Genomic DNA, 11934 nt, shown 5'->3' with positions numbered 1-11934 from the left:
CTATCGACATCCACAATCGAAGCCAGAAACACCTCACAACCTCTACACAACAGCTTCTCAGCCTCAATACAAGAAATAAAAGGAAGGACCAGCGAAGTACCTGCACTGGCGAGCGAACCTCCCTTATTGCTATCATCTGCAAAAGTCACCGTCTTAGCAACGCAATCGATCACTGCACGATAAGTCGATAGCCAATCCATGCCAAGAATAACATCAAATGCAACAATCGGGATAACAATCAAATCAGCATAGACCTCTCGCCCATCAATAAGAACAGAACATGCATACACAATAGATTTCGGGCACAACACATCCCCCGAAGGTAAAACAACATTAAACTGGAGGGGAATAGCAGAAGGAACTAAACTCAAAGATCTCATAAACAATTCAGACATAAATGAATGAGTAGCACCAGTATCAATCAAAGTCGTAGCTACCCTGCCTGAAATTAAAATAGTGCTAGAGATCACAGAAGAATCATGGTTATCACCTTCCTTGGTCATCGTAAAGATACAACCCTGCACTTTATCCTTGCTCCCTCCTCTTGGACAATCTCGGGCAATGTGGCCTGCTGTGCCACAACGATAACAAGAATGAGTGCCAAATCTGCACTCTCCTCGGTGATGTCTGCCACACTTAGGACACAGTGGCTTCTCGGGATCAATTGGAACTGACGGCGGTTTAGGACTCTGATCCACCTTGCCTTTCCCTTTGAAATGATCTTTGCCTCTCTGACTCGAACTCTGACCCCTCTGAGCAACAAACTGCTGCCTCGCTTGCCTCTCCCTGGCAATATCCTTCTCGTCCTGCTCGGCCAACAAAGCCTTGGACACGATCTCTTTGAAAGTCACGGCCTTGGACATGTTGATATCTCGTCTGATCTCTGCTCTAAGGCCTCGAATGAAATGAGCGCCTTTATCCTTGTCGTTTGATGCGATGTACAGAGCAAACAAGCAACCCTCTTCAAACTTCAAAATATATTCATCCACGTTCATGCCTCCCTGACGAAGCTCCAAGAACTCCGTAACCTTCCTCGCTCGAAGTGCGTCAGGAAAATACTTGTCGTAGAAAAGCTCAGTAAACTCTGACCACTTCAATGTTGAAACATCAACTCCAACCTTGGTCGCATTCCACCATATGCGAGCAGCCTTTACCAACATGAATACAGCACAACTGATTCGGTCTCTGTCTTCGTAATGGAGATGATCGAAAATCGCCTCTAGAGCCTTGATCCACTCTACAGCAACTAAAGGATCGGTGCTCCCTGCATACTCTGGTGGATCCATTCTCTTGAAGGCAGAAAAGATAGCATCGGTACCAACAACCTGAGCAACTTTCCCTCTACCTTGACCTCTGCCCTGACCTGCTCCTTGCAATCGAAGCAACTGCTGGATCTGTTCGCTGTGAACTTTGGCCTGGTCTTTCAATAACTTGCCGAACTCGTCGACAACTCTCGAGGAAGAACTATCCTCACCCTCTACTGCTTTCCTCTTAGGTGGCATCCTCTACTCTACAATGTGCTCACAAAACACCAATCAATAGATAACAATAGATAGATGCAAAGAAAACATACCCGGACAGTTGAAAGTAGACGAAGTCATATGCATTGGTCCGAAGAACGGTGCTCTGATACCACTAAATGTGACACCTCGACCCGTTTACAATAAAATAGCAGCGGAATTTAAAATTTTCTTTCAAATGGAAGGAGGAATGATTACAATATCATAACATAAAATCATTTACAAAATATTTGCAACCAAAATAAATACATGATCATTCCAATGATATAACAAAAACATAACATATCATTCCTATGATCATGTCCCAAAATGTCAACAAAATAACATCTTCCTTCCAATCTTCGTATGCATATGACCCCGGGCCACAATCAACGTCCTGGTCCGTCGCTCTTATCTGCATCACATGAAAATAACTGAAATGAGTATAAAACTCAGCAAGTGGAACTCTTACATAGTAATGATCATATCATACTCTGAAAACTTAGCTTTGAAATCATTAAATACCATCAACTCTGAAACATAAATATCATAGCAATAGCATAACAATGAGATGGTATTTCACTTTACTCTGGTTGGATTGATATCAATAGTAACTCTGTCTGTGGTGCTCGTATCCCATCGATATAAATCGACAACTCTGAGGGATATAAGCCTATGGGCGTTGATCAACTAATTGCATGCAATCTCTGACTATGTATCTATCAATCCATAAATCATTTGAAATCTCTCTTTGGCATTTTATCAAACACTTTGAATACACTATTCTCTTGTATTCCCTTTTTACACAATTGAGACATTCAATTGCCTCTAATATACCAACAAGTATATCAATACATAATATGAATCAAATGGAAGGGAATAACATGTTAAAACCATTGAAACACAATACATATACTATCATGTGAGCACAAGAATGAGATTCCACTTACTACACTTGAAATCTCTTGATTCTAATCTCTTTGATAGCAATCCTACAACAATAACCCATAAATAACACAATCAATAACCTAATAATCTAACAACAATATCAATAAATCCAATATACCAACACAATCCACAAACCCAAGAAATCTCCCAACACCAAACCAAGAAATAACCAAACCAAAAGCTTACCTTAGCTTCCTTGATCCCAAAATAACTTAGTTCCCTCAACAATAATCCACCAAGAGCTTGAATCAAAGAAAGGAATTGAAAAGAAATTGGAACCCTAGTCTCCCAAGGAGAGAAAAACGAAAAGGAGGAGGAAGGATGAGAAAAGTGTGACCAACTCTTCTATTTAAACACCAAAAATCGCCAAAACACGCTTATACTGTGCCCGGCGCTCGGGCGGTCGAAAATTACCGCTCGGGCGCCAACGTTTCTGCCCGAAACCCAAAAATCCAGAAGTGGTGTCGCTCGGGCGGCCAAACATTACCGCTCGGGCGCCACTCTGCGCACTGACTCGTTAAAGATCGCTTCAGAAACCCCTCTTCCAGTCCGAATTAGAAAAGTGGTAAACTACAAAGTTGTAGCTCTATGTCTTATCTTGAATCCCTCAAAATTTCAGACCATTTGAAGGTCTGAGTAAAAAGTTATGCCCAATCGCCCAACATGTGTCACTGGAGGAACGACGAAACACACGACACACTTCGGGGCTCTTTTGGCTTATCTTCCACAATGATATGAACAAAACTCAAAATAAGAAAGTTACACCTTTATGTCTTATCTAATCACTCCAATTGGCCTCATACCAATTGGCTCAACATACGAATTATCATGAATTTAATCGTAACGCCGCTACAACTGCACCACCCGTCATCTATAACCAACCTTACTATAAATCCTAAATCGAAACTCTTAACATCCAAACTATACTTAAACTTAATCAATAAATCCATAACATACGAAAACTTAAACCGTACCGTTCACCAGGCTCGGCTATTACACCAACCCTATTTTCTCATGTCTTTTCTTCCCTCATCGCATGTCATGCATTCTCATATCTTCCGAGTCTCACGTTAATGAAGACTAATAATCTTGGTTTATCAATTCTATACATCTTGGGCATTACATTTCTCCCCCTCTTAGATCTGAGTTCGTCCTCGAACTCACAACAATCAATTCAAAGATATCAGAAGAAATGTATCCCAGAGTTTAAACTAAACTCCCATATCTAGTTCCAATCTGGAATAAGAATTCGTTAAGTGTCATGTCATAACACTTCTTCAATTCTTCTGACCGAATCAGTCTCGCATTATTGGCTATACAACGTCCGTATAAACTAATCTACAGCTCATCACCTATCAGTACCATCTGCTGTTATAATCTGTTTCTTCCCAAACAAAGGCATCTACCCTCTTTAGCTTCAACTACCAATCGTCATAATCCGACATTGGGTTCTTAAATCTGTCCATTCTGAACTATCTTCATCTTCCTTTGAATTTTCTTCAAAAGAAATCTGTAGTACTCGTCGTATACTGTCTTGTCTATAACTATCTCCTTACCTATCTGATGAGCTCATAGCTATTGTCACACAATGATAATAAATCATATTAATTAGTGCTAACATCCAGCACTAAAGCTGCATCAAAGTCTTCCAATATCTGGATAACATATTCTAACTGCCTGTCAATCTGTGAAACGATCTAAGAAAAAGTTAATGATATATTCTGTCACGAATACAAACTCAAGCAAAATCACAATCTGACATAATCTACTATGACATTCCGATCTTTCTGACCATTTCTCTAACATCAATCTGTGTCATTTGGTCATGTTTGTACATTATCTGGTACAAACTGATAGATATAGATTGAACAATCTGTCAATCTTAATCATATCATATTTCACAATCTGTAGAAAATGGCAGTAATTTCATTACGGATGCTATAGAAATGTACTCCCATTTCTATTTAAAACTATACAATTCTGTAATAAATCTTCGAATTTCTATATTTCTGTCTTCTCTGTTAGCAATTCAGACGTATCAGTACAATTTCTGCCAACATTTCAATACAATTCTGTTATAACTGATCTCATCTGTCTATATCACAACTATCTGTTCGAATACAATACATTCTCAATCATCATACTGAACACTGAACCCATAACTGTAAAATTCTAACAATATCTGTTCTTTCAGATTCGAACTATTTGATATACACAAATCCGTTAATAACATAAATGAAAGCAAATATACCTACCTGGTATTTGGCTCTGACTATCGATATCAAGCTTTGCTGTAAATTCTGACACATCTGACATCACAAAATAATCAGTCTCATACAAAATACACAATCACATATTTGTTACTCGACTCTGATTAGTGAAATCTAGTTCTGAACATTCTGATCACATTCCTGAATTACTGTAACTCCCGAATTCAACTCTGATTCGGTTGGAGCTGTATATACTCTCTGTGATTCACAATAATCTGTAGCATATACGGATTCAAAACAACAGTAACATCAAATAAGATACAAAATATCAGTAACCTATACAGATCTAGTGAGTTCAGTGAACTCATAAAACAATGATTTCTGATGAATATCTTCATGTCATTATGATCAACTGCTATATCTTATCTGCAATAAAATATGCTCCCCAAAACAATATAAGATGTCTCAAATACTGATTTAGAACACTAACAATACTCAGCAGATATAAAGCAACAGTCGAATAAAATAATCTGCAGAATCAGACAAACTACATTTCTGACATTTCTGAAATTTCTGATCTTCATATCTTTCAGTCACTGATCGTAATCTCAACTGTGTCAAATTCAATCGGTATACAAACTTCAGATAACGCATACTCTGAATACAATCTGTTTCAAGCAAGATTCTTATCTGAATAATTTCTGGATACAATCATCACAGTTCTCAGAATATTCAATACAATCTTCAAATATTCTACTCAGTCAATCAGATGCTGCAAATATATCAAAATTTCATAGATATAATGAGCATAGAATTCATCAGAATATCTCTGAGTATACTAACACGTGCCAAAGAGTATCACAAAATAAGATGTACTCTTGGTCGGTACTCTTCTACTGATCTTTCAATTCATTTTGTATCATTCTGTACATTCAATGTTATTCTAGGCTGAATTCTAAAACAACAATCAATATTTGATCTGAATTCAATTCTGAAATCTATCTTTCTAATATAATACACAAATCTGAAATCTTATCTGGCTAATGTCTGCCAACTCATACATCATTGACATATCTGTCAATGTTAGGCTCGATTTCAGTAGGTCTACTGAATACATAAGGATGCAATCTGCTCCTTTCTGTATTAATCGAGTCATATACAATACAGATATCAAAGGAATTATAATTCCAAAATCCTTATCGTGGTATCTTCACTGATCAGTCATCTCTGATCTGACTCTTACCATTTCTGGAAAAATTCTCCAATATATATGTACTTGTTCAGCATATACATATCAATAATGCGTTCAAATCAGGAACACAAGTACATTATAAGCTATTTCTATTTCATTCTCATCTTACTGTAGTATACAATATATACAGAAATCTCTGATATCAACATTTCCTCAACAAGCAAGGATATCAATACTACAGTACATACAAACCCAACAGATACAGCATATCTCCATGCAACTCAATCAAAGATATTCTTAAAAATTGCATTAGTATATATCAATACATATGCAATAGAATCATAAAGAATAGTACCTGTTATAAATTCTGGATTTGTGTTTTCAATTGAACTCTGTTCCCTACAATCTTCGGGAATGCTTCTGGGGATAGACTTTAGCAAAGTGTCCCGACTGTCCACAAATATTGCATCTACCAGTCACTCCCTGGCATTGCTCGGTGGGATGTCTCCCTCCGCAACTCCTGCAATATACTCCAGTATAACTCGGGCTAGAACCACTGGAGCTAGAGGAACCACTCCCTAACTTCTTGAATGGCTTCTTTCGAGCTTTCAGCAAATCTTGCTTCCCACTCGTACTGCCGCGATCAAATCGGAGAGGGGATTGCTGTGTCTGAAGTGGCTTCACACATAACCTTGTCAATTGTCTAATCAGACTCACCTCAGCTCTCTTTGCTCTACTCAGGATGTCAGCAAAATGGTAAGGTCGTTGCAGATTCATAAATGCAACTACCTCCGAATTCAGCCCTCTGATGAACTGATTCACTACAGCTTCATCATTTCCAGCTAAATGAGGAGCAAAATGCAGTAGAGTAGAGAATTTAGCAATATATTCGTCAATATTTCGCTGCCCTTGGCTCAAATTCTCAAACTCTAATTTCTTGTCCTCTCGGTACGAAGTTGAGAAAAATCGTCGATAGAATTCAGTTCTGAATATTTCCCATGAAATCACTTACCTCTCTTTGCCCACATTCTTCTACTGGTAATCCACCAACTCTTGGCGGCTTCTCGTAACTGATAAGGCACCATTTTAACTCTCTGTTCATTTGTACAATCAAGTAAATCGAACAATATTTCTATATCATCAAACCAGTTCTGACAGTCTTTAGATGTCTCGGTACCATTCAGAACCGGCGGCTGTAATAACTCAAATTCTTTCATCTTTTCTTCTAGCTGAGTTTCTGATGCATCTATCTGTTCAGACGAAGTACTGCCCCTTTCTGGAAATCTCCGAGGCGGTATATCTGAATATCAAACAAATCAATATACAATCTATATATATTCTGTCACAGCCCTCCTCTGATCATATAACTCTGATTCAGACTCGGTTCTGATCCAGGCTTAGCAATTACATGCTGCAATCAACTCAGATAACAAACAACATGTAATAGGGAAAGCAATAAATCATGCTAGCATACACACTGTAAGTCAACATTGAAATAAATCTCATGCTAGCAATCACATGCAAGGAAAGAAAATTCAATCTACCCCGCTCATTCTCTTCTATCTCAGTCAAAGAATTTATCAACTCTGACTATCTCAATCTAAAGGATCTATCGCTCTGATACCACCTGTTGTGGGGACCCGGACGCTAATCATCTTCTTAATCATCGTTGGGATTTAATTATCAATTCTGATAAACAGGGTCTAAAAATTTTTTTCTTTTTAAAATGTAAATGCGGAAGGTAATGGAATCTAAATAATATACATCTCTGTATAACAACTACAATTCAGTGGCAAAGTACAATACTGTACAACATAAGTCTAAGGTTTAGTTACTAAGTTAAAGTAATAAAACAAGTCTACAATAAGTCCGGAATCACCACGCTAACTCGTCTTCTCTTATCGTCTTCTTGACCCTGATCCAGCCCCACCTGTTGTCATGCACACATACAAAACAAGACAACAGCCGGATAACTCCGGTGAGAATAAATCCCAGTATAAAACATGGTAAGCATGTATATAAACAATTTAAATCATAAAACATGCTATCATGAATATAATTCAAATCAACAGATTTCATAATCTATGAAATTTAATCAAGATAAGCATGCACTCGAATCAGATAAACATGCTACTCAAGTCAAATCATAAAAACATGCTATCATGACTGAAAGCAATAACAATGGGTTTCATAGTCTATGAAACCACATCCATAAACACATGCAGTTCTAGTCAAATCATGTCTAGACTCGACTCAACTATAACTCTAGGGATCCCGGTGTGAATAAGACGTCAATGGCTGTCACCTACCCTCCCACTCGGGGTGACTGTACGTCTTATTCCTAGACTTCGGTCTAAGCTGTATCAACGACTGCAATAGGAGTCAGGGCTGCTCCTCAGCTGAGATACACCGAACATCTAGATAGCTGACAATGGCTGTCAACGACTCTCCTATCTCAATGCAATGCATAACAATCTCTAAACAATGCATAATCATCTCAACATATAAATACATCATATTCAAATCAGAATATAAAGGTAATCTAGTATGTGATTTTATAGGGAAACTCAAATAAGATCTTATTTGAGTTATATCTTCCCGTATATCACATGAATTATACCTTTGTCGTCCCTATCTGACGAAGACGATGATCTGTATTCAACTCTGTCCATATCAAATCTGAAATGACAATATCGAATACACTGTGTCAGTGAATAACTCAATACACAATCTGTTCTGATCAATACTCAACTCAGTATATAATCTGGTCAATATCTGAACAATACACAATCTGATTCATATCAACGCTATCACGATGAAATATAAATCATTACTGAATCTGATCAATCTGAATTAACTGATGTTTCGACGGTATAATAACACAATCTGAACATCACAGATATAATACCAGAACTCATAATCTCAATATCGGTATATTCAAAATCAATAATATACAATTCTGATATCAAAATCTCAGTCAATATCTTTCGAAAATCATAACAATTACAGAAACAGTCTGTTCTTTAATCTATCTTCAATTATACCATATCTAGGGTAGTAGAAACATCATATCTGATTCATATTCAATTCAGACAATATCATAAATTCAAATCTTATCTAAACGTAACAAAACTTACGTCCTTATGTAGCTCGTAGCTAGAGGATCACGATACTGCTTTCAGATTCAAATTCTGATACACGGATTTTTCGAAATCACGATTTCTAAGCTTGAGAAATTCTTTCCAACATTTTCTTCCCTTTCCTGATTTCTGAGGAAATGAACGGTTGTATATATATATATATTGCATGAAATGGTACAAATGGCTCAATATCCATGCTGCACGTCACACCGCGGGTGCGCTGTGTCCACGGCATGCTTATCATTTCCTACAATTCGACGACCGCGGGAGCGGTATATCTTGGACCGCGGGTGCGGTGCACCACCGCGGGTGCGGTCTTGTTCGTACCGCGGGTGCGGTGTTACCTCGAATAAATTTGCCAACTTTCTGTCTATGCACCGCGGGTGCGGTGATGTCTAGCACCGCGGGTGCGGTGTGGCTTCGACCTCACTTTCAAAATTCCATAATTGCATGACCGCGGGTGCACTCTTGTTCTGGGCGCGGGTGCGGTCTTGCCAACCCTATTTTCTCATGTCTTTTCTTCCCTCATCGCATGTCATGCATTCTCATATCTTCCGAGTCTCACGTTAATGAAGACTAATAATCTTGGTTTATCAATTCTATACTTCTTGGGCATTACAAACTATAAATGCGGAAGGTAATGGAATCTAAATAATATACATATCTGTATGAAACTACATTTCAGTATAAATGCAAAACACTGTACAACAGTCTTTTCAATTAATCTAGGGTTCAACTACTAAAGTTCAAGTAATAAAACCAAATCTATCCAAGTCCGGAATCACCACGCTAAACTCGTCTTCACTCGTCGTCTTCTCGACCCCGATCTGGCCCCACCTGTTGTCGTGCACACATACAAAACAAGACAACAGCCGGATAACTCCGGTGACAATAAATCCCAGTATAAAACATGGTAAACATGCATATACATATAATAATTCATGAAACATGCTGTCATGAATAAAAGCAATAACAATAGTAATAGAGTTCATCATCTATGAAATCTAATCTCACTGAACATGCTACTCAAATCAGATAAGCATGCATATAATAATCTAAATCATGAAACATGCTGTCATTACTAAAAGTAATAACAATAGGTTCCATAATCTATGAAACCAATACATATACGCATGCAGTTCTAATCAAATCATGTCTAGACTTGACTCAACTATAACTCTAGGGATCCCGGTACGAATAAGACGTCAATGGCTGTCACCTACTCTCCAATCGGGGTGACTGTACGTCTTATTCTTAGACTTCGGTGCTAGCTGTATCGAATATCTGCACTCGGTCTAGATCTGATCCGAAGGGTCAATACCACCGAACGTCTAGCTTTTGGCCGGTTCTGCCAAAAGACTTTCTATCTTAATTGCTATGCATATCAATCTGTAAACAAAGCATAATCATATTCATATCTGAACATGACAATAATCTCATAAACTTAAATAAAATGCTATAATCAAAGCATAAACATAACAAAGTATAACAACAGTCTAGTATGTGATTTTGTTGGGAAACTCAGTAAAATCTGAATTGAGTTGTGTCTTCCCGTATATCACATGAATTATACCTTTGTCTTCCCTATCTGACGAAGACGATGACCTGCATTCAACTCTGTCCATATCAAATCTGAAATGACAATATCGAATACCCTGTATCAGTGAATAACTCAATATACACCATGTTCTTATCAATACTCAAATCAGTATACAATCTGATCAATGTCTGAACAAGATACAATCTGAGTCATATCAATAATACCAAAATCTAATCAAAATAATATCTGAATCTGATCAATCTAACTCAGCTGATGTTTCGACGACATAACAATACAATCTGAATAACCCCGTCAATCTGAACATCACAAATACAATTCTAGAACGTATAATCAATACTGATATAACTCATAATCTCAACAATGACATAAATCTGATATCGAATTTCAGTCAATATCTTTCAAAAATCATAACAATTACAGAAACAGGCTGTTCTTTAATCTGACTTCAATTCTACAAGGTCTACGGTTGTAAAAACACCTATATCTGAATCATATTCAATTCTGACAATATCATAATTTCAAATCATGTTCTAAACGTAACAAAAATTACGTCCTTACGTAGCTATCGAAGGGAGAAAGCACGAATCTCGTGTCGGATTCAAATCTGATGCACGGATCTTCCACAAAAGGCGTAAGGATTTCACCCTTTTTCCCTAAACTTTTCTCGAATTTATGTTGTTCTGAGGAAGAGAAGAACGAGCTCCACCTATATATACGACATTGCAACAGCAGGAGACGTGTCTCATTTTTCATGTGCACGTCGCACCGCGGTGGCGGTCATACATGCACCGCGGGTGCGGTCCACGTATCGTCAGTATATCCAGAATTTCCCAGAAGCTTGACCGCGGGTGCGGTCCTGTTCTTACCGCGTGCGGTCCTGCTCGCATAAATTTGCCAACTTTCTGTCCATGCACCGCAGTGCGGTCGTCCCGGCACCCGCGGGTGCGGTGTGGCTTCAGCCTTACTTCCAAAATTCCATAATTGCATGACCGCAGGTGCACCCTGTTCTGGGCGCGGGTGCGGTCTTGCAAACCCTATTTTCTCATTTCTTTTCTTCTCTCATTGCATGTCATGCATTCTCATATCTTCCGAGTATCTCGTTAATGAAGATTGATAATCTTGGTTTATCAATTCTATATTCTGGGCATTACACTTGAGTTACTTTTGGAAGACTTTATGGGCTAAACTTGACACAAAATTGTTGTTTTCTACTACTTGTTATCCTCAAACGATAGACAAACTGAAGTTGTCAATAGACTTTGGGAACAATTTTGCGTGCTTTTCTTAAAAAGAACTTGGATTGACATTGCGGATTTGTTCTTTAGAGAAGTCGCATCATTGGTTTTTGACAAGCTATAAAATGTGCCATCTTAGAGAATCCAAT

This window comes from Primulina eburnea, chromosome 5 (genome assembly GCF_022965805.1).
Source record: "Primulina eburnea isolate SZY01 chromosome 5, ASM2296580v1, whole genome shotgun sequence".
NCBI lineage: Eukaryota > Viridiplantae > Streptophyta > Magnoliopsida > Lamiales > Gesneriaceae > Primulina > Primulina eburnea.
The sequence above is the reverse complement of the archived record's forward strand: the minus strand, read 5'-3'. Positions refer to the sequence as shown.